The 22962-nt window shown below is 48.8% G+C and overlaps 2 long non-coding RNA genes across 2 annotated transcripts in view; both read right to left on the bottom strand.

Moving 5' to 3' along the window:
* LOC146789542 (uncharacterized) overlaps positions 1-22114 on the bottom strand; it is a 122190-nt gene extending 100076 nt beyond the window's left edge. The window contains exon 1 of the long non-coding RNA XR_014969815.1: positions 22043-22114. This is a non-coding gene — a long non-coding RNA (uncharacterized LOC146789542). The remainder of the gene's footprint in view (positions 1-22042) is intronic.
* Positions 22115-22594: 480 nt separating this feature from the next.
* LOC146789541 (uncharacterized) overlaps positions 22595-22962 on the bottom strand; it is a 190932-nt gene continuing 190564 nt past the window's right edge. The window contains exon 4 of the long non-coding RNA XR_014969816.1: positions 22595-22666. This is a non-coding gene — a long non-coding RNA (uncharacterized LOC146789541). The remainder of the gene's footprint in view (positions 22667-22962) is intronic.

Genomic DNA, 22962 nt, shown 5'->3' with positions numbered 1-22962 from the left:
GGCCTGCTGGGTCTTGATCTCCTCGAGGATGGACACAACCTGGGCCATGCCCGTGGTGTCCTGCCGGTATGTCTCCAGGATGTTTCTGACATGGGAATATACCGGTTCCCCAGCCAACTGGTCAGGCTCGCGCCTCCGCCGTCCTCCACTCCCACCACCCCTGCCCACTTGCACCTGGCCTGCCCTTGTGGGCACATCGGGTCTCCGGGACCTCTGAGGGGTGGCATTGGCGTTGTCGCCTGCCTCCTCCTGGGTGCCCGGTACACCGTGTCCCTCCTGGCCAGCCTGGCTGCATTGTGGTGGTGGGGCAGGGATCCTGGGTGTCTCCTGGGATGTGGCAGGAGTGGGGGTGGTGGTTGGCCCAGTTGTACCTGACGCAGGTGCTGCAGGTCGTTGGACACCAAAGGGGCCAGGTTGGTCGGGGTCGGGTTCGTCCACAGAGTGGTGAGAGTCGTCGCTGCCGGTGGCTCCGTCATCCCGCCGAGCCGGGTCCTGTGATTCTTCCCCCCCAGTGTTGGGGGGTGATCCATGATGTTGACCTGTGTGTGAGAGAGACAATGTTAATTTTGTTCCATGCAACATCCATGTTTCATTGGTTTCTAAGTTGGCACATTTCCTCAGGGAATTTGGATATGTCTTGCATTCCACTCACAGTGCACTTGTGCATGGGTATGTCCCTTGGCCACAGCTTTTGCGACTTTACCTATGTGTGGCACAGTCTTACTCGCTGCGTCAATTGTGACTGCAGTCAGCAGTGGAGTGGGCAGGTGTGGCGAGCCATGCATTGGCGCCTTCCGTGTTGCACTGTACGTGGGCACATGGAGTGGTTCCACACACTTAGATAATGCAGGTAGCTGTCGTTGTGCTCGTGCACAGGTTGTGACATGGCCCTGTGTTTTGCCATGGAGAAGAGGGGGGGTTCTGGCACTGGCCACCCTTGTCTACATGCACGCAGTCCACCTGCTGACGAGCAGACATTCCCACACCCCACAAGGCTGATTTGCTCTCCCTGTGTGTCCCTTTCTCGCTCCCTCTCTGTCCCCCTCTCCCTCCCTCTGTGTGTCAGCCTCCTCCCTCTGTCTGTCTCCCTGTGTCTCCCTCCCTCTCTGTCCCCCTCTCCCTCCCTCTGTGTGTCACCCTCTGTCACCTCAGCCCATCTTCCTGGGCACACACTGTTAGCAGATCTTTGAATGGCCCTTGGATTGTTGATGTGAGTTTGTTTCTGATCTCCAGGCACCCATTGGGTGTAGTGTCTGTGTCTGCGCTGCTGCTGTGGGGGTGTGTGCTGCCACTCTTTCACAGTGTTGGCTGTTCATTAGCTGCTGTCATGTGCAAGAACGTGCCGTCACCCCCATGTGTTAATGCAAGGCGTCCGCCATTTGCTGGCAAGTCTTTCCTGTGTGGGGACACACTGTTTGTCTGGCTGTGACCTAGGCCATATGGGCAGGGGGCATTGTTGTCTGCTTCTGAGTTGCACTATGTGATTTTTTGGGGCCCACACTCCCGCCATCCGGCTTACCGTGTCTTGTGTTGGTGTTTTCTGTGGCCTGTGACTTGGCATTGTCCAGCTGGGTGCATGGGGCATGGTGGCGCCAGTGGCATGTGCGTGTTCATGGAGTGTGGTTGAGTCATGCGATAGCTTGGGGTGGTTGCGTGCCTGTTTGTGAGTTTGGTTGTGGATGACGTTCCCCCCATGTGAGGTGAGTTGTTTGTGTACTCACCCGGGTCTCGGAGTCCTTCTAATCCATCCACTGCCACCACCGGCAGTATGGCCATCACCCTCTCCTCCCAGGGATGGTATTCTACGCATCTGCGGGGCGGCCCTCCTCCAGTGACGTTGGCCTGGTTGTGTTCGTCGGTCATTTTGGCTCAGACCCTCCTCCGCAGATCGTACCACCTGGCTTGGCATTCATGCCTGGTCCTTCTGGTGTCCGCAACTGCATTCACAGCATCGACAATCGGTGTGTGTGGATGGTTGTGGGTGTGCAGGTGTGTGTGTGAATGTGATGAGGGGGTGTTTGTGAAGGTGTGTGTGTGAAGGTGTGCAAGTGTAAGGTGTAGTAAAGGTTCTAGTATGGTGCTGTAGGTTGTCTGTGGGGTCTGGCAGCAGTGAGTCTGTTGCAAAGGCTCATGGTTTGTGTGTGTGGGCCCTTTTTATTGGTCCATTGGTGGGTGTGGCTGTGTTTGAAGTTTGGGTGGGTGTGTTATAAGGAGTGGTTGTGATTTGGGCCTCTGTTTGGAATTTTGGCAGTTGCTGGTCAGTGAATGTGTTGTTTTTGTGATTGTTGGACATGTTTTGTGGCTTTGTGCCATTCGAATGGTGTATTCCTGTGTTGTTTTGCTTTGTCCTGGTTGTGTACGTGCGTTTTTAACGTGTGTACGGTGTGTACTTCGGGCATTTTATTGTACAGTGCTGTCCTTGTGTCTGGCTTGGTACGACTCCTACATGCGCGATGTTGTGTGAAGGTGCTGGTGTTGGGGCCTGGGGTGCGCTCCGTACTTACACTGTTGGGGTGGGGGGTACGCTCCATACGTACGCGGGTGAGGGTACGGGTCGTACATACACGGTTGGGTTGGGGGTACGGGTCGTACATACACGGTTGGGGTGGGGGTACGCTCCATACGTACGCGGGTGAGGGTACGGGTCGTACATACACGGTTGGGGTGGGGGGACCGGTCGTACATACACGGTTGGGGTGGGGGTACGCTCCATACGTACGCGGGTGAGGGTACGGGTCGTACATACACGGTTGGGGTGGGGGTACGCTCCATACGTACGCGGGTGAGGGTACGGATCGTACATACACGGTTGGGGTGGGGGGACCGGTCGTACATACACGGTTGGGGTGGGGGTACGCTCCATGCATTCACGGGTGGGGGTACGTCTCGTACATACACGGGTGTACATACACGGGTGGGGATTCGACTCGTACATAGGAGGGCTGGGGGGGTGTTGGGCGCGTATGCGGGCACATGTCTCCATGGTTGCTATGGGAGTTCGGTGCGGACGGTGTTTTTTCCATACGGTTGTAACATCGGACGCACGGGATGGATCGTGATTCCGCGGTCGGACTTCACTTTTCACATTTGTACGGTAAATCGTCCGAGAACGTGTCGGACACATTTTACGACCCGAGGACGTGTGGGGAATAATTCCCAATGCGGTTCGTATGGACTTTTTACCATGCGAATCGTGATTGGCAGTTTGTACGGCACTTGTACGATTCGTACGGTAAAAAGACCGGATACGAGTCGTACGGGGAATTTTTTTACCGGATCGTGATCGGCACCATGGTGTCTAGATATTCTCTCAGATATGTGTTCTCTTTTTCAGTAAGTGAATACATCCTGCTGCATGGTATTCTGGCTCCTTTCTCTAAATCAATACGGCAGTCATATGCCCTATGTGGGGGAAGGACTTCCGCCTCTTTGGGGTCGAACACTGTAGTTAAATCCTGGTATGAGGAGGGCAGCTCGGGAAGGACTACTGCTCCTTTCACCTCAGCGGTGACGTGTGTACTTGCAATTGCTACTTCTGGTTCCGCAAGGGGACGAAACATAAGGGTGGATTTCTCCCAGTCTATTACAGGGTTGTGAAGTTTTAACCACGGTATGCCCAGTAAAACTGGAATCTGTGGAGAACGAATTAAATCAAACTCTATATCCTCTTGATGGCCGGGATCTATAACCATGTGTAGCATGATTGTTTGATGGGTTACTGGTCCTGAGACAAGGGGACGCCCGTCAATGGTAGTGACCCTGTTTACTGCACTTTTCCTTCTACAGGGTATCAGATTTTCTCTACCCCACTCTGAGTCCATGTAATTCCCTGATGCACCGGAATCTATCATAATGGCCACCTGCAACCCAATGTGTGCGACGGAAAGCTGGGCTGCTACGTAGAGATGAGTGATGGGATTAGTAGGGTGAACAGAAGAGACAAAACCATTTGAACCACCCGGGATCCTTGCCTCACAGGGCCCCGGGCTCCTTAGTTTCCCGCCTTATCCGATTGAGTGGGTTTAACCGGACAGGACCTCAAGAAATGGCCTGCTTTCCCACAATATAAACAGAGTCTATTTCTGCGCCTTCTTTGTCTTTCTTCCGGTGTTAGGGGACCCTTCAACACCCCTATTTGCATGGGCTCACTTTCATCTGCGCCTTTGGGAGTTTCGCTCTTCTTTTCCCTAGAAGGCACGTAACGATGTTCGACTCTTCCCTTTTCTTGCTTTCTCTCTTGTAGTCGATGTTCTATTTTGACTACTAGGTCGATGAGTTCCCCACATGACTCGGGTAAATCTACAATTTGTGAAAGAGCATCCTTCAAATCATCGCGTAGTCCCCTATAGAAGAGGGTGCTACGCTTTTCTTCTGGCCAGTTAGATTCCACCACTAGTCTACGAGAGGACGTAATATATTGTACCAAATCCTGATTGCCTTGTTTGAGTGCTAACAACTCGGTATCTGCTGAGTGAGTGTATGTGTGCCGGTCAAACAATTTACGGAACTCTCTTTTAAAGGCTGAATGGTCATGCAGCAATGGATCATTTCTGTCGACCAAAGGGATGGCCCAATCTGCAGCGGGGCCACTCAAATACGAAATCATAAATGCTACCCGGGATTGATCAGAAGGAAAACAAGTACTTTTACAAGAAAAGTGCAATTGGCACTGGCTAAGGAATGCGGCACAACGAGCAGCATCCCCCGAGAACTTCTCTGGGGGTGCTAGAGGAATGGAAGGAGGTGTGGTGACTTGGATAATCGATGACGTGACATCAGAACTCCCTCCTTGTGCTGCTCCAGCGTGATGACGTTGAAGAGCATCTACTCTCGCCGCCAAGGCCTGTGTTTCTAACTGTAAGTTCCCTATCATGCCGGCTACATCGGCTAGGGAAACTGCTCCTAGTTCCATGACGCTCGGGCAGAACACACCACTAGGGCTTAGCGTTCTGTAAGGGCAATCTGCTGTTCCGCAGGAGCGTCAGGAACCTGAAGCGTATTCCTCAGCCTTCCCCAACGGTCTCCCGACTCTATCAGACTCTAGAGACTCAGGAGACTTGCTAGGGAAAACAGGGAAACAAAACAAGGGAAGGAGGGTTGCACTTCAATGGGTCACCGGCGTCTGGTTCGGTTGATATGGAAATCTACGCCTGGCATACACCCTGTAAAACAAATACTGTGTAAACAATGTTACATACAAACGACCCCCCCTGTGGTACAACTCCGCCCTTGACCTCACCTACCCATGTGTCGTGTTTTCTAATCGTGTAACGGGAAGGCGTCAATACTTCACTGTAAGACCTATGCAAAGGAGAGTACACTGTTAGAACGGAGTAATGATCATTCCCCAACCTTCTCCTTTAACTCTGTTGTCTGCTTACCCCCTTGTGATGGTGTAGAGGAACTACCAACTCCCTGGCCTCTATTTGTCTGATGCACACTGTGGAAGGTAGTCTACAGAAACACATAACACAACAAGTCAGAGCAAACCTGAACACCCATTGAGCTCTTTATAAATGGAAGAAGTAGCGCAGTGCGCCTTTACCGTGTTTCTGTCGAGAAGATCAGCAACACACAGTGATTCACGCAAACCCCAGGGAGTGACAGGAAACGGATGGAGAAGGAGAGGTCTAGAAACACCTCACTAGAGGGGATACTCGAAGGAACACTATAAGGGTAGTAGTATCCTGAACCAGGTATGTGGCAGATGGAAGGAGCGGTGCCAGACTATGAAGTGTGTATCGTAGGGATAAACGAAGGAAAACTAAGGAGAGGTCGGAATAGGGAAATGCCTGCTAGGACAAGCGGAGATAGGCTCCCCTGGCTAACTATGGAAGGTTCAGGGGACCGCCCGACATCCATGCAAACAGGAAGGGGACAATTTTCTTTGTGGCATGAATGAAACTGGGTTACCGGAGTACCTCTCTCTTGGGTCCAAAGGGAAAAAGGGCAAGGTCCGCCCGCTAGCGTTGGTCAGGAGGCGGGCAGGAACCAAAACGCCACGAGGATCGCTGAATGCGGCGATAAACAGCTAGCCGGCTTCGTTCAATAGAGCGAGGCCGGAAACAGGAAATACCAAGACCGGAAGTCAGGCAGCTGAGCGTTGGGACAGGAATGAATCTCGAGACAAGAACGCTAAGCGCGTTTCCTTGCCTCGAGATCTCTTAAATACTACCGCGTCGGGCGTCGCGGACCGCGGGGCATGACAATAGCTACCAGGAAAGGCATCTTTAGAGTGAGAAGACGTAAAGGACAGTTATGAAGTGGCTAAAAGGGAGCACACATCAGATAAGTCAAGACAAGATTTAAGTCCCATGGAGGCATTATGAAGGGCACAGGAGGAAACGTGTGTGTAATGCTTTTCAGGAAGCAATCAACAATTGGGGACTTAAAAAGAGAAGGCTGATCTGGAAGCCTTATAAAGGTGGAAATGGCCGAGAGATAACCTTTGATAGTGCCCACAGTAGAGCCCTGCTGGGCCAAAGAGAGAAGGAACAGAAAGACCTCGGAAAGAGGGTCAGCAAGGGGGTCCACAGCCTTTGCTGTGCACTATGGCACAAATTTCTTCCACCTGCAGGCGTATACCGTCTTAGTGGAGGGACGCCTGGCTGCCAGAATAATGTCACAGACTTCAGAAGGAAGGTCGAAAGCTGTCAACTGTCGCCGCTCATTCTCCACGCATGGAGGTGGATGCTGGCCAGGTTCGGATGGAGGACCGTCTCCTGTTCCTGCGACAGAAGATCCTCCAGAAGAGGCAGTCGGATCGGGGGAGTGATTGCCATGCTGAGTAGCTCGGGATATCAGTATCTTTGTGCCCAATCCGGAGCCACAAGGATGGCTTGGGCCCAGTTGCGCCGAATCTTCTTCAGCACTCTGGGCAGAAGTGGTATTGGCGGAAAGGCGTACAACAGACAAGCAACTCCACTCGTTACGAAATGCGTTGTCGAGCGAGTGCCGCCTTAGAAATTCCAAAGCGCAGAATTGATGACATTGCGCGTTGTCTTCAGAGGCAAATAGATCTAACCAAGGCTCTCCCCACTGCAGAAAGAGACCTAGCGCCACCTCCGAGTGAAGACGCCATTCGTGATCCATCATGCACCGGCGACTGAGTATGTCCGATCTGGAGAACCTGCCAGGTGTTGAACCACCAAGGTAATGCCTTGATGTTCTAGCTATGTCCAGAGGCGGAGAGCCTCCTGACAGGGCCCAGGAGGGATGCATCCGTCACCACTGTTTGCTCCGGTTGGGGAAGGAGAGGGATCTGCCATTGACCCAATCGCGTTTCATGAGCCACCACTGCAATTGTCATGCAGTGCCCTCCGAGATCTGGACGTCATCGGACAGGTTGCCCCGATGCTGTGCCCACTGGATCTTCAGATTCCAGTGCAGAGCCTACATATGCCATCTGACATTGTACACTAGCAGGATGCAGGAGGCCATTAGGCCCAGGTGCCGGAGGGTCATCCTGACTGAAACCTGGGATAGAGGCCGAAAGATTGGAATCATAGCCTGAATATCCCGGACTCGCTGCACAGGAGGATAAACCCGAAACTGCGTCGAATCCAGAATCGCTCCGATGAAAGGGAGCTTCTTAGAGGGACTCAGGTGCGACTTTAGCACGTTGATGGAGAACCCCAGCAAATGCAGAAGGTCGGCCGTTGTCTGGAGGTGGGAGACGACTGCCTGGGGTGAGCCCGCCTTCAACAACCAGTCGTCGAGATAGAGGAAGACTGGAACCCCTGATCTGCGCAGATGAGCTGCGACCACCGCCATCCCTTTCGTGAACACCCGACGGGCACTGGTAAGGCCAAAGGGGAGAACGGCAAACAATGTGCTCCAGGCCTACCGTGAACCGCAGGTAAAGCCGGTGGGCCGGCAGGACGGGGATATGAAAATATGCGTCCTTTAAGTGCAATGCTACCATCCCGCCTCCAGGGTCGAGGGCAGCCAAGACCTGAGCCAGAGTCAACATCTTGAACTTCTCCTTCCGGAGGAAGCAGTTGACGTTCCTGAGGTCCAAGATGGGACGCAGACCCCCTTTTTTCTTCTCGGGGACCAGAAAGTAGTGGGAATAACAACCACATCCTACTTCTGGCCCGGGAACGCGCTTGATGGCCCCCTTGGCCAGGAAGGCCGTGACTTCCTGCTGGAGAAGCGCAAAAATGTCCCCCAACATGCGGTGGAACTGAGGTGGCATGGCTGGAGGGGCAGTCTCGATAGGAGGGAGTAGCCCCTTCGGGCGATATGCCCGGGAGTCCTTCAAACGCTCCAGCGCAGTATCTGCCTTATCGCCAAACAGGCGAGTACCATCAAAGGGAATGTCCATAAGAGAACTTTGTACATCCCCTGAAAAACCAGTGGACCGCAACCAGGCGTGGCGAAGGAGGGCCACTGTTGTGGAAATCCCCCTACCCAGTGAGTCCACGGTGTCTAGTCCACACCTAATGGCGAACTTTGCTGCATCTTTCCCTCAGCAACCGCTTGGGAAAGCACTGTCCGAGCCTCCTCCGGACACTGAGGCAGCACCTGCGCAACCGTGTCCCACACAGCATGGGAATAGTGGCCCAAGAGGCATGCAGTTTTCACCCACCGCAGCCCTAAGCTGGCAGATGAAAACAGTTTCTTGCCGAACTGTTCCAGCTTTTTGGATGCCTTATCCGGCGGAGCAGTAGGGAATGCGCTTTGGGAAGTGGAGTTCTGGATGACCAGGCTCTCCGGGGTTGGGTGGGTGGACAGAAAAGCAGGGTCACCCGGGGCCAGGCGATGGCGCCGGGCCACAATCTTATCCAGGGGAACCCCCGTGGCCGGTCTAGACCAGGTGCCCATCAAGACGTCAGTTAATGCCTCATTGAACGGAAGCAGGGGCTCAGAAGAGCTTGTTGCCGGCTGAAGTACTTCAGTGAGGAGATTAGTCTTGAGGGTCACTGTAGGCAGGTCAAGGGCCTCAGCTGCTCTACGGAGCACCATAGTGAATGTGGTGCACCTCCTCCATAGCCACAGCAGGAGGAGAAAGAAAACCAGGATCAGAGGAGAGGTCAAGGCCACTGGCATCCTCTAGCCTTTCCTTCCATTCCTGTTCTGACCCGCACTGTCGTGCGAGAAGGTCCGCAGACCCCTCCCAGTCGTCCCCTTCCTCAACTGTCCGTGGGACAGGCCGCGGTGGTGGTGGTGGTGGGGGGGGGGGGGTTGCAGGGGAATACAAATGGTCAAACGGCGCCGGGAACCAATTAGGCTCCTAACCAGGAGCAAAGTTGTCTGGGATCCCGGGCAAGGGCGGAGGTGGAATGAACGGAGCTCACTGCGGTGCTGGGATCGGAGCCGCGGGTGGCGCCGGGGCCGGAGCCACCGGCAGAGGTACCTGCGGTGCCAGGGCCGGAGCCGGAGCTGCCGGCGGAGGTCCCTGCAGTGCCGGGGGTCGGAGCCGGCGGCCATGCCGGCAGCGGAGCTGTCGTAAGGGAGGGCCCTCAACTGGGACCGCGGGCCCGAAGGCACGCTGGCGGGAGCCCCACACAAGGGAGGGCCCTCAACTGGGACCTCGGGGCCGGAAGGTTTACCAGCGGGAGCCCGAGGCCTGAGGAGGCGGTCCAAGGCTGCAAGAAAATGTTGCACCTACGCAGGAGTCGCTGACGGACCAAGATAAGGTGGGTAGGCCGTAGGTAGGACCCACAGGCTCCAAAGGAGCCGTGGGGGTGGTACCCCCGGCCCCCTCGTCTGCGTCCGGAGACTGACGAGGGGACGTCAGAGAGCTTCTTATGACGTCTCTTACACGAATCTGAGTGGGAAGACTTCGGCCCCGGTGAGCGATGACGATGGCTCCGTGAGCGATTTCTCGAGCAACCCCTGGACGTCGAACGGCGCGGAGATGACTGTCAGGACTCCAGTAGCTTACAGGACCGCTCCCGCAAGGCCTTCGGAGCCATGGCCAGACAGTCGGAACATTATCAGAGTCATGGTCACGCTTCAGACAGTAGAGAAAGACGCCATGGGGGTCGGCCACCGACATCGTACGGTGACAGGCCCCGCAGGATTTAAATCCACGCATCCCTATGTGGCACCAGGAGTCAAAGACTCAAAAATGGAAGACAAAAAGTCTCAAATGTTTAGTCAAAAAGTGACTAGGGTACGTGCTCTAACCGGATCTGCGCTTGCCGGCGCAGAAAAAGAAAGAACTGACGTCAGCGCGCATGAGTGGTGCCTAAGTAGTCTCCGTGACGTCATCTCGGCGCTTACGACACCAGCGACGGACACGGAGCCGCACAACGCCACCTTCCGCAGGGGTACTGCTGACGAAAACACCTGGGGATATTCTAAGGTAAGGAATCTATCACTAACATGTCTCTTTCAGATGAAGCCCCTTCTATGGCACAAGTTGAGCACTACTCCAGAGAATTTCAGAAAGAGGCCCAGGAACAGATCAGCAAGGAAGGGGTCCTTAAACACTATTGTCCTTATTACAACTGGCCTCTTTATTCACGTGTGGATGGTACCATCATAAGGTCTCTTTAATGAGACATTTAGGCGTAAAAAAACTTGCCGTATATACAGCGTGATGCTTTTGAACCTGATTAGTTTGCCAAGTGAGGGGTTAGTCAGGAGTTAGGACCAGAGCAACTAAGGTGCTTCTACCTGTAGAAGATGCCCCATTTGAGCGGGTGGGCATTGAGCATGTGGTTGTCTTTGACAATCCCCCTGCTTCTGGCAACAAGTACATCTTGTTTGTAATGGCAACTCTAAGGAGCAGGACTTCTAAGGTGCTAACAAAGCCCCTTCTATGGATATTTCCAAAGGTCAGATTTTGCGGGAAAGTAATTACCGACAGAGGAACTAACTCCTTCTTACATGAGAAAGTTATGGGAGCAAGCTGGTGTTAAATATCACTTCTCAACTGCATACCCCCTGCAGACCAATGGGTTGGCGAAAAACTTTAAAAAGACCTTTAAGAGCACAACTGATACTTTACTCAGGAACCCCAAGGAGAAATTATATTTTCTGACATGTCTCCTTTTTGCCTATCTGGAGATTCTATAGAATGATGTATAGCTTTCAGTCACTTTGTGATTCTGTTGGACATCTGTCTGTGGCACACTGACTTTGGTCAGAGAATGCAAACTACTCCCCCGTCCCCTGTAAAGGCCTCAGAAAGCTCATGCTGAAGTACATGTACGTTCTTCAGGCCAGCCACTAGCTGAAGAAGGAAAGGCATGACAGGAAAGCAATGCTGGATGGATATCGGGGGAAGAATGTACTGGTACTAACGCCCATTGGCCTTTGAGAGGTGGATAACAAATTGTATGGGGTATACCTTTGTTGACACAGGTGCTGAATGGTTGTTATATGATAATAGGACGAATATGTTCCATATGAGTGTATACTGTGAAGATCCGCACAATTGCAGGAGAGGTGGCTGAGTACAATAAGCCATACTGTTAGACTATGCCCTCTTTCCAGGGTCACCCCGAAACGTTTTGACTTCACCCTCATATTTTTGCTGAATTTGATTGTGGTCACTATCTCAAACATGGTAAAATTGGCTTACACCTGATTTGCACATTTAATTTACTTTTACGTCCCTAGTAAATATACCATAACCCCAGGGCTGGTAAATTAAATTTCACTAGTGGGCCTGCAGCACTTATAGTGCCACCCACTTTAGTAGCTCCTTAAAACATGTCCCAGGCCAGTTATTGCACCCTGAATCCTTTTTAAACCACCCATTCGACCCGTGCAAAAAAAAATATTGCCAAGCCTTAAACTCCCCTTTTATTGCATGTGAGTCACCACTAAAGTAGGTCATAGACAGCCCATGGCATGGGGCAGGGTGCATTGTAATTGAAAGGTCGCACATGTATTTTAAGTTTTATTTGCCACAAATCATTTTTTCACTACTGTGAGGTCTATCTGTACCACAGGATGACATTGGGTTGCCTTATTATATTTATCAAGTGCTAACTTTTGATTGGGAGTAAGGAGGACTCTCATGTTTGGTGTCTGAGAAATTGTAATTTAAAGTCCTTTTTGATGGTAATGTCGGTTTGTAAGTCACAATTTTTAAAATGTCACTTTTAGAAAGTTGGCCTTTTCCTGCACTAGATATTCGGTGCCTGCAGCCTGGTCCTGGATCATATGATTGGGTTTAGTTGGCAGAAGGACTTTGTGTATTTGTCCCAGACGGGCACATAAAAGACATAACAGAGGGATTAGGTGTTCCTGGATGGGCCATAACTGGTAAGATGGGGAGGGGAGCTGGGCACAGCCCCACTTGCAGATCAATAGGCTGTGGCCTGCTTGTACACAAAGGACTTCACATAAATTAATTGTGCCTGTTGCCAGGTTTGAGCCCAGGCAGGGGAGACAGGAAATACTAAACACATCAAAGGTAGATCTGTAGAACATTCTCCTACTTCAAAGAAGGACCTAGGTATAAAAAAAATAGGACTCTCAGACCCACTCTTCAGTTCACTTTCTAAATCTGCGGAAGGACTCTCAGAGTAAGGACTGCTTTGCTGTGTGGAGTCTGCCTTAAACCCCAGAAGCCAGCCTTGCATCTTCACCTGAACCCAGGATTACCCAAGTGACTCCAAGGAGATGTATGACGGAAGCCTGCATGCATTTATAATGCAGTCTCTACCCCGACTGCAACGTTATCACGCATTCCTTTACCACGCAAGTCATTGCAATGACTTGCCTTAGGGGAGTGCTGGACTTTGCAATAGTATAATTTAGTATTCCAACCCCAGTATACGCAACAGTATCCAACACCAGTCCAACAATGCGCCCCCTAAAGCAAGCCATTGTAACGACTAATGTTGGTAAAGGAACCCGCTGTAATGTCGCAGTTGGGGTAGCGACTGCGTTGTAAAGGCAGACAACGGTAATGACTGCGTAGTAAACACAGTTTGCTGGCCTCCTGTTCAAAGCCATAGGGACACAAAAGGCTCTCACCAGCTTGAAACTGCACCTGGACCCAGCCTGAGTGAGTCATGAACCCCCAAGAGGTGTCCCAACAGTCCTGGACCCTTCGTTGTAGTACTAATGGTGCCCAGATGGCCTAACCCCAAAACTGAGGACTTACAAAATGTTTCAGCCCAAAACTGATCTGAGAGCAAAGAGGAGACCTAGACTTCGCAGCTTATCCCGCAACTTTCTTCTCCGCCCCAGAAAATCCGTTTCAGCAGTCCTTCGCAAAAGGGATATCTGACTTTGTGGAACTGTCTTCGGCTACAGCCCTCTGCCTTGCCCTGCTGGAGATTTCCGACTTCCATTTCTGCAACAAAGTCTGAATGAAGAAATCTTCACTGCAGCTTTGACCCAAGGCCATCTGACAATGATGCTACCTCCTCAGATACCTCCTGCAGCCTTGCCCCACTGAATTTTACGTTCTCAGACACTTTTTCTCTGAATTTCTTTTAAGTCGGAAGTTAAGTGCTGAACGGGCCCAATCCACTTCTTGTATCCCAATGGCACCCCATTGTGGTCAGACAAACTTTTACTTTGACCCGGTCTCGTGGCGCAAGATGCCTGCAGTTGGCGCTATACACTTTTAGACACTAGTTTTTACTAAAACTTTAAAAACTCATAACTCCTGTTCTACCGATTAGATTTTTGTTGTATTGGTGTCAATTTATTAAAATGTACTCTATTGTTCTAAATTGATTTGGGATTTTTCACTGTATTACTGTTTGTGTGCTGCATAAATAATTTACACATTGCCTCTCAGTTAACCCTGAATGAATTTGTGCCAAGCTACCCAGGGTTAAGCACAGTTTAATTCAGTGGCTTTTTGTGGATCACCATGCAAGGGATTGTGGCTGATGCTCGATCAGGGCTCACAGCCCAGTCAACCAACAATCAAATTTCTCAGAGGCACTATTGTTACTTATTGAGGGAGAATGCAGGTCTTGGTTAATCTACCAGTAACTCCTGCCACCAAAAGCACATCCCAAGAACAGCTAGGATGACACTGCCAAGGAGTGATCACAATACTCTTTCACTCCTCAGGATATTTTAATTGCCAGAATTGACAAATTGAGTGCTTGTTCCATACTACCCAAAGTTGTCCTAAAACAGACTTGGCATGAAGCCAGCGTATTATTGGTTCTAAGCTCACTAAGCAATCTGTGGTTCCCAATTCCATCCAACAGGAAAAGGTATAATATTATGAAGCGGAAATACATTCCCACTTTTTAAAGACTGCATTAATTGTAAGCCTGGGCGTTGAACTACGCTCCACTCGCGTAGCTTGCAAAGTTTAGGCAACTTCGCGATTCGCGTAGAGCGCGAAGTTGCAGATTGCTACGCAATCTACCGCATAGCGTAGTAGTTTTGCTTCCTAGCCCGCTCAATATTCATTCTCGCGAGCGCGGTAACGTCTTACCGTGATTCTGTGTTCGCCAACTCGCTTTTCTGTCCATTCGCGTGAGCCACGAGATTTGTAATATGGCCGCCTGAGCCCGCGAGAGTGTGCGAACGCGAACACGTCATTCGGGCGCGCGAGCTGACTTCCGGCGGCTGTCTTGGTAAGATCGCGATCACGAACATGCAAAAACTACAATCTGGTGAAGAATATCTTTCGAGCTTCATAAAACCTTCTCTAAAATGATCATTTTGCTCAGAAAAACTCCTCAGATTGTGATTTTGCTGTAGTCTTTTGTGTACGGAGTCCTTTAATTTTTTTTACTTTTTTTTCAAGAGGAAGGAAGTGCCCCTGGGTCTCCAACTTCCTGTTCCTGTCCAGCAGGCTCCTCCCAGTGCTTTGTCCATGTGCTGTTCACTTTCATTTGGATTTGGAGCTGGAAGGATCACTTTGTGTGTCTCACTGCTGCATCATACCATTGGATTGGATGTATTTGAGGACTTTTTGATTTGAGATTTAATTTACTACAAGTAAGTTGGGGAATTGGTGTGTTTGTTTCATTGGGGCTTGTTTGTACCTACATTTTCTGGTATTTTCATTGTTTTTAAAAATTATTGTTGTGGGTGGCCTGTACTTTCAATAGGGGCCTAGTTGTTTTTCTCTGCAATTTCAGCCAGTAGGGTACCCATGGGTCCATGTTTCGTGGTGTCTGTTGAATTTAAACATTATGTAGGGCATGGATGGCATAGGATTGAAATGCTAAATGTGGTGTATTTCACTGTGTGTGTGCGTGTGTGTGTGTGTGTGTGAAATACCTTTGTTGGTTGTGTGTGCTTGATGTGTAACTTCTTTCCAATCCTTTCGTTGCCCTGTTGATTTTCATTTTTGTATTAAAGCTGTGTTGTTTAGCAGGCCTCCTTTGTCCGGTCATATATAGGCCTGCTTCAGTTCATTGTTTTCCATGGCCTGTTGTGACTGTGAGTGGCCATGATGGTTGTGGCAATTTTGGGGTGGTAGTTTAGTAGTGTGTGCTTCTTTTTCCATAAAGGCCTGCATTTCTTTTCTTTGTTCCCCTTGGTTTATGCTTGTTGTTGTTGTGTCCTGGCCATGTGTGTGGCGGCCATTTTGTAAAGGCAGGCATTGTGCTTTTGCCATAGGCTTACATTGTCTGTCTTCCATTTCTTGTTTTTGTGGGTGTGTAGCAGCCATTTTGTGGAGCCATCCAAGCAGTGTGCTTGCTTTTGCCATTCTGTTCCAAGCTTGTGGCCTAGTCTGCCAGTAGGCCCAGAAGTAGTCATCCTCAAATCTTTGGTGCATTAAAAACAGTTTGTGTTGTCTGTTGAATTTTTTACACCATGGATGGCTTTGGATTGAATTGCAAAAGGGGTGGAATAGGAGTTTTTGGGTCTGTGTTAAATAAATAGGGCTTTTCAGTCAGTAGGTAAGCCTAGGGATTCAGCTCACGTACTTTTGGTAACTCTGCACAGCGCGACAACGCGGACTTACAGTTTTTGTCATTTTCGCGCTCTCAATATGCGTGTTCGCGCACGCGATAACGACTATTTGTACAGTTCGCGATCCCGAACACGCAGCATTTGCAATCTGGCAAACAATATCTCGCGAGCAACATAAATCCTTCTCAAACGCTGATTTTGTGCATTTTGCTAAAAAAACTCCTCAGGTTGTCATTCTGCTGTAGTTTTGGAGCACGGAGTCACTTTTATTTCTTTAAAAATATTTTTAGGAGAGGAAGTAAGTTCCACAGAAACTACAACTTCCTGTTCATGTCCTTTGTAATCACTTTTTTGTTATTATTGTGGTGGGTGGCCTGAGCATGTGGGTGGTGGCCATTTTGTGGAGGCAGGCATTGTGCTTTTGCAATAGGCCTGCATTGTCTGTCTTGTATTCCTGACCTTTTCTTGTTTTTGTGAGTGGCTTGGCCATGTGGTGGCGGCCATTTTGTGGGACCAGCCACTGTGCTTTTTCCATAGGCCTCCAAGCTTGTGGCCTAGTCGGACAGTAGGCCCAGGGGTACTACTCATCAATCATCACGAGTGCATGGAAGTTAAACAACTGTTTATGTGTTGTGCGTTAAATTTCAACATCATGTATGGCTTTGGATTGCATTGTAAAATGTGGGCTTTACTGTTTTTCTGGGGTATATTTCACTTTTTGGGTGTTGTAAATAAATGCCTTTAGTTTTAATGTGTATATGTTCGTCGTTGTTGCTCCCTGATGCTGCACCCATCCCATAAGATGCACAAATTTGTATTTAGGGCAAACAAGCTACACTACATTTATGTTTTTGTTCTTTGCTATTCTTCTTGCTGAGTGTACACAGTACAGTACAAGTACACCAGGAGCCCTGGCCTTGCCAGTCTCATAAATGGCTATACTGTTGTTGTTCACCGACTCCATAAAATTTAATAATTGTGACCACCCACCAGACACTAAGAAGTTATATATTATATTATTGATCTTTTGACTGATGTTCTGGCTTTTTTGCTTTTAGGTGCACAAAAGACGGAGGAGGTGTGTCATCATCATCGACCATTGTGGTGCCAGACCGACGTCCTGCTGCTGTACACGACGTGACGTGTGAGTGACCTGACCAGGCATCTCTGCAACTTGTGCAACTGAGTGCTGTTTTGACATCTGAAGAAGATGCCCCCAAAGAAAGCAGGTAGCAGGTCCTCCGGTACCAAGAAAGTTGCCATGGAGAAGAAGGAACAGAAGAAGAAGGAAGTGTCACTTAAGTCTGGTGTGCCTCCCGAAACCTTTTTTGGGACACCAAGAATGACGCCTGCAGCAGCGGTGTCCGGGGGCTAAGCTGGGGCAGCACCTCCGCATCAGTGGGCCCAACCCACCAACCCAGGCCCAAGCAGATGAGTGTGGAAGAGGTAGCCAGCCTTATGGTGGAAAGCAGTGATGCTGAGCCTGAACTAAACTTATCGCTATCTCAAAGTAGTACACAATCAACGCAGGAGGGAACACAGCAGATAAGTGGTCAACAACAACAGCCGCAACCACCGCCAGCAATAGTAGCTGTAGTTCCTCTCGAAGTAGGGGCAGTTTAGGAAATTGAGCCTCATGCAGAAGAAGAAAAGGAAGCCACTCCTTCAGAAGTTCCATTGTCTTCCAAATCCCCAGCAAGGAAAAGGAGGGTTAGTACATCAAGTTCTTCACCAAGCCCCCCTTCTGATGATCTAGATGCCACTTGGAAGCCACAAACTGAGTCTGAGAGGGAGACACGTCACAAGAGCAGGCATGGGAAATGGAAGTTTCCAGAAAGCCTTACACGTATGGAGGTTGATGTAGAAGAGCAGGATGATGATGATGATGAAGATGAGCCAGTCATCACGAACATCACTCCTGGGCCTGAGGAGATGGAGACCAACATTTTTACACTATCCAAAATGACTGCGAGGGATGTAGCACGCATACCTCCAACACAGGTAACACCAACACAACCTCCAGCTTCCATATTTACATTAGCAAAGGGCCGGCAGCGTCCTACATCCAGCACAAGCACCACCTTAGCAGAAGTAGGTAGTGGTACTGCACAGAGTCAAATTCAACACACACCCTCCAGTTCATCCGGCATTGGAAGTGGCACCTCCAGCAGGAGACAAAAGTTAAGCTCCCCAGTGTGGGACTTCTTTACGGTTAGCGGAAAGGAGGAGAACATTGCTATATGCTCTGTTTGTCATACCTCTGTTAGTCGTGGTAAGCTTGGTACAAACTATGGTACCGGAGGACAAATGACCCATCTGAAAAAACACCACGCAATCCAGTGGGAGGAGCACCTTTGTCGCAAAAAAACTGGAACCATTGCTGTTGGTGGGGATAAACCAGTAGAAAGTCCGCTCACGGTGGAACAGGAAGAAGAAAAAGAGGGAGACATTCTCTGTGGTAGTGGTACACAAAGTAGCCCTGTCCCAAGCACTGCAGTGGTAACGCCCACGTCCTCAGCAACATCTCAGTGGCACAAGAGTAAGAGTCAGCCTGAGACACCAAAGAGTACTGCTTTTAAAAAAAAGTGCGATGTTGAGCACAGGAAGGAATACCACGCAGCCTACCATTCTTAGCATGTTTACTAGGCCGGAGGGGCAGTATGAACGCAACCACCCAATAGCATGTTTGTACAATGCAAAGCTGGCTAAAATGTTAGCACTGGACCTTCTCCCTTTTTCTTTTGTTGAAGGGGTGGGTTTTCTTGAATTTGTGACCATCATCTGCCCAAAATGGAAGGTTCCCAGCCACTACTATTTTGCAAGAGTTGCTGTTCCAGCACTACATCACGACGTGCTGGAATTGCTTGGAAAAGCCTTAAAACAGAGTGCTGTTCAGAGTATCCACCTGACAACAGACATGTGGACCAGTTGCCAAGCCACTGATTACATGTGCATCACTGCACACTGGATCTCTTTTTCGGGTGTTAAAGATATGATTTCTGAAGGTGTTGTTGACACCGCTGAGATTTTTAAAGACACTCGCAAACATGCAACTGTAGCTATGTTTGCTATGGAGAAATCTCATACTGCTGCAAACATTTTGGACGAGTTTAACAGCAAGGTGTTTGAGTGGCTGTGACCAAGAGGGCTAAACATTGGTTTTGTTGCCACGGACAATGGCAGTAATGTAGTTAGGGCCATGAAAAATGGTGGCTATTTCAGGGTCCCGTGTTTGGCACACTGCATTAACATTGTTGTTCAAGACTTTCTGAAAAATGAAAGCAAAGTCAGCAGCTTACTGACCACCTGCAGAAGAATATGCACACATTTCAACCATTCTTTTAAAGCCCGGAAGCAGCTGAGGGTCATTCAACGTGAGCATAAAATGCCAGTCAAAGCACTCATCCGGGAGGTGCCAACACGTTGGAACTCAACTTATTACATGCTTGAGCGTCTGTTTGAGCAGTACATACTGCTCAATGCTTATGTCATGAAAAGGTCAGGAGATCCTACTGTGAAAGGCATGACCGTTGAGATGGCCCAATGGGACCTCATTAAATGCCTGACAGAGATGCTACTTCCTTTTGAGGTCTTCACACGTGAAGTCAGCAGGGAGGACTGTACTATGGGCCAAGCTATCCCATTGTTGTACATGCTAGAGCAAGAGCTGAAGGAGGTGTCAGAAATGTTCGCAGGTGTGGATGACAAAGTAGACGCATATTATTTGGCGGACACCTTAGCCGCTCGCTTATCTGACAATACAAGGATTTAAAATAACATTGTGTCACATCGACATTATATTACTGCCTCAATTTTGGATCCACGTTACAAATTATTGCTGAGCAGTAATGAAGTAATTCCTTTTTCAGAAGTGGATGTTGCCAAGTACAAAACATTGATAGCTGAGGAAGCCACTGACTTTGAAAATGAACGGATCTTAATTAGAGGCCCGCCACCCCAGGGCAGAAAAAGTACTACAGGGCACCCAGAGTCAAGTTCTACTTAAGAGGCCGAGAGCAGTTCGTTTGCCTCCCAGCAGTCAACAACACTGCCAGCAATAACATCAACAGCACCAACAGGATCATCAGCCACATTTAAAAAAACGGCAGGTGATTGGTTTCTACGGAAAGGGTTTTGTACGTCCATTACTGATGCAAAGGCAAAAGAGGCCAAGCAAATCGGAGCACCCCTGAACATTGAGCGGATGGTTCAGGCCTATCGAGATGACACAACAGAGGTCTTCATGGAGCAAAGCCCATTGGTGTATTGGTATGGGAAAATAAGCCAATGGCCAGTGCTCAGCAGGCTGGCGATAAAGTATGTGGCTTGCCCTGTTGCAAGTGTCTCTTCAGAGCGTGCTTTCAGTGCTGCTGGTGCCATTGTTACTGTGAAAAGGACCAGTCTCTCGCCCAAAAGCGTGGAGAGGTTAACCATGATCAAAATGAATCAGCACTTTATACCACCGGAGTACAAAATACGTGATTCACAGAAGGAAGAGGAGAGCGACTTCGATGACATAAGTAGTGGGTTCTTACATTTTTTTTAATTGACATGTTTTTATTAGGGTTTTTTCATGTAATGCATTACAAGTAATAATCATCAGTATTATCGTAAGTTATTGTACTACGGCACAACATAACATTAGGGATCTATCAGGAAGTTAGCGTGTGTGTGTGTTGTAGTCCGTCAGTGGCTAAGATCTCCCGTGGTGTCTTGAGAGACTCGTCTTCCCAGTGGTCGGCTCCATCTGGCCCCCATGTATGTCGTCCCGGTCGTGTCTACATTTTCGGCCTCGGTCGGGGGTCGGTTGTCCCTTCCTATCGAGGTCCGAGCTGCGGTCCCCTCCTTCCTGGATTCCCTGTCATGTCATGTAACTACAAACAACGGTGTTGAAACCGCTAACTGGGGCTCTTGCTGCCAGTAGTGGGTTCTTACATGACGTACTTCTGTCCGAACCACCAGAGTTTGAGGATGAGCTCCTCTTCCCTGACAACTAGGCTTTCAAATTGTTCTTCCTTCCTTTAATTTGTGTATGACTGTGTATCTGTTTTTCTGGTTCAAAATCTAATCACAACAAATCCATCAACAGTCTCCTCTTTTTATTTCCCTTTTGGAGTTGCACGTCTATGCATAACTGTCCACTCCACTCCTCAGAATCCTGCTCCATCTTCCTTACTCTCCCTAAATACATTCAAGCAAGCCAGACATTGGATGGAGATGGAGAATAGTACAATACATATTGCCTCTAACAGTCCCTCCATAAGAAGTGAAACGTGACTCCAGCTATATTCCGTTTTGTTTCCAAGCCGAAAGAAACTCATCACTGACTGTCAGAAGGCTAAGCAGGCATCTGATCTGACAGCCAAAAAGAACAGCAAGACAGGTAATGAGTGATTATTGTGAATGATGGCATGCATTGCATTGGATGCTTGCTGACTACGAGTGAATGTGCATGAAGTTGAACTATACTAGTTTATCTACAAAGTAAAAGTGACTCAGGTGACAGTCAATGTTTCCTTGATGTTTAATAACCACATTGTACTCCTACCACTGCAGGTGCCGCCCAATATCCATTGCAATTTTGTAATATGGAATATATTATAAACGTAATCAGTCACTACAGACTGAGTTGATGTTGGAGAACACGTACCACACGGTCATGATGCTGCTGAGCATACTATCTTTGCACACAGTCAGTCAGTTGGATCGGAGATAATTGATGGAATAACTGCATTTCATGGACTGCCTTAAAAGGTAAACAGTTTCAACAAGAACCACAGCAGACCTAGGCTACATGTCCGTGTAGTGGTGTGGACTGGAGTAGAGTGTAGTGGTATGAGGGACAGTGGCGCATTGATTTAGTAACTTCATTTGGAAAATGGCATAATGCTAGGTTGCTGCAGTGCATATGCCTTTTGTCTGGCTCGGTCAAAATTTAAGGTAAATGGGGGTAGGGTGCCTGGCCTGTGCCGTGGTTGGCCTGTTCTGTGGCTGTGCTGGCTCCTGTCCCGTTGTTGTAGCTTAATGCTGTAGAGTAGACACTATGTATCCTATCCAAGCTGCCTCAGTCTGAAAGTGTTCTCTCAAGAGTCTTGTCTTCTCTTCTTGCACTCCACTGTAATTGAGTTTATTTTTTTTAATTCAGTTATTTTTCAATACCCCTTTTGTTTTTCCATCTACACTTAAAGGCCGGCCTTTAACCTGTGCTATAGTGGGAGAAACAACTCACACTTACCTTACCAATCCACATCAGGCAGGCAGTGGTATCCAAGATTGATGTGCGGAGTGTTCATGGAAGGGAGGACCTAGAGGAATGACGAGAATGATGCAACTCCACATTTGGACCAGGATAATACAGTAACTTTAGTATCATTCATCATTCGTCTTTAAATTTATTTGATTCCTTTTTTCTCTTCAATCAGTACGACTGTGTGTTGTGGTTTGTTTGGTAATTGATCCCTACAACTATTTTTTCATTTCCTTTGCTAGCTTGAAAAATAAAAGTAAGCCCGGTACAGCATGTAATTTGGTTCGGTCTGAGGGCGGCAGACAGGCAAGGCAAATTTCATATTAATAATTTCTGCCCTATACTGTCTAATTGTGTAGTAGTAGTTAGTAAGTACAACTCATTATCATTAACCCTCAAGTTCTCATCAGCATGCATGCATTTACTTTTTCTCACTTTATACTTTAATTCAGTTATTTTTCAATACCCCTTTTGTTTTTCCATCTACACTTAAAGGCCGGCCTTTAACCTGTGCTATAGTGGGAGAAACAACTCACACTTACCTTACCAATCCACATCAGGCAGGCAGTGGTATCCAAGATTGATGTGCGGAGTGTCCATGGAAGGGAGGACCTAGAGGAATGACGAGAATGATGCAACTCCACATTTGGACCAGGATAATACAGTAACTTTAGTATCATTCATCATTCGTCTTTAAATTTATTTGATTCCTTTTTTCTCTTCAATCATTACGACTGTGTGTTGTGGTTTGTTTGGTAATTGATCCCTACAACTATTTTTTCATTTCCTTTGCTAGCTTGAAAAATAAAAGTAAGCCCGGTACAGCATGTAATTTGGTTCGGTCTGAGGGCGGCAGACAGGCAAGGCAAATTTCATATTAATAATTTCTGCCCTATACTGTCTAATTG

The sequence above is a fragment of the Triturus cristatus genome, chromosome 10 (genome assembly GCF_964204655.1).
Source record: "Triturus cristatus chromosome 10, aTriCri1.1, whole genome shotgun sequence".
Classification (NCBI taxonomy): Eukaryota; Metazoa; Chordata; class Amphibia; order Caudata; family Salamandridae; genus Triturus; species Triturus cristatus.
This window is presented reverse-complemented; position numbering and strand designations above follow the sequence as displayed.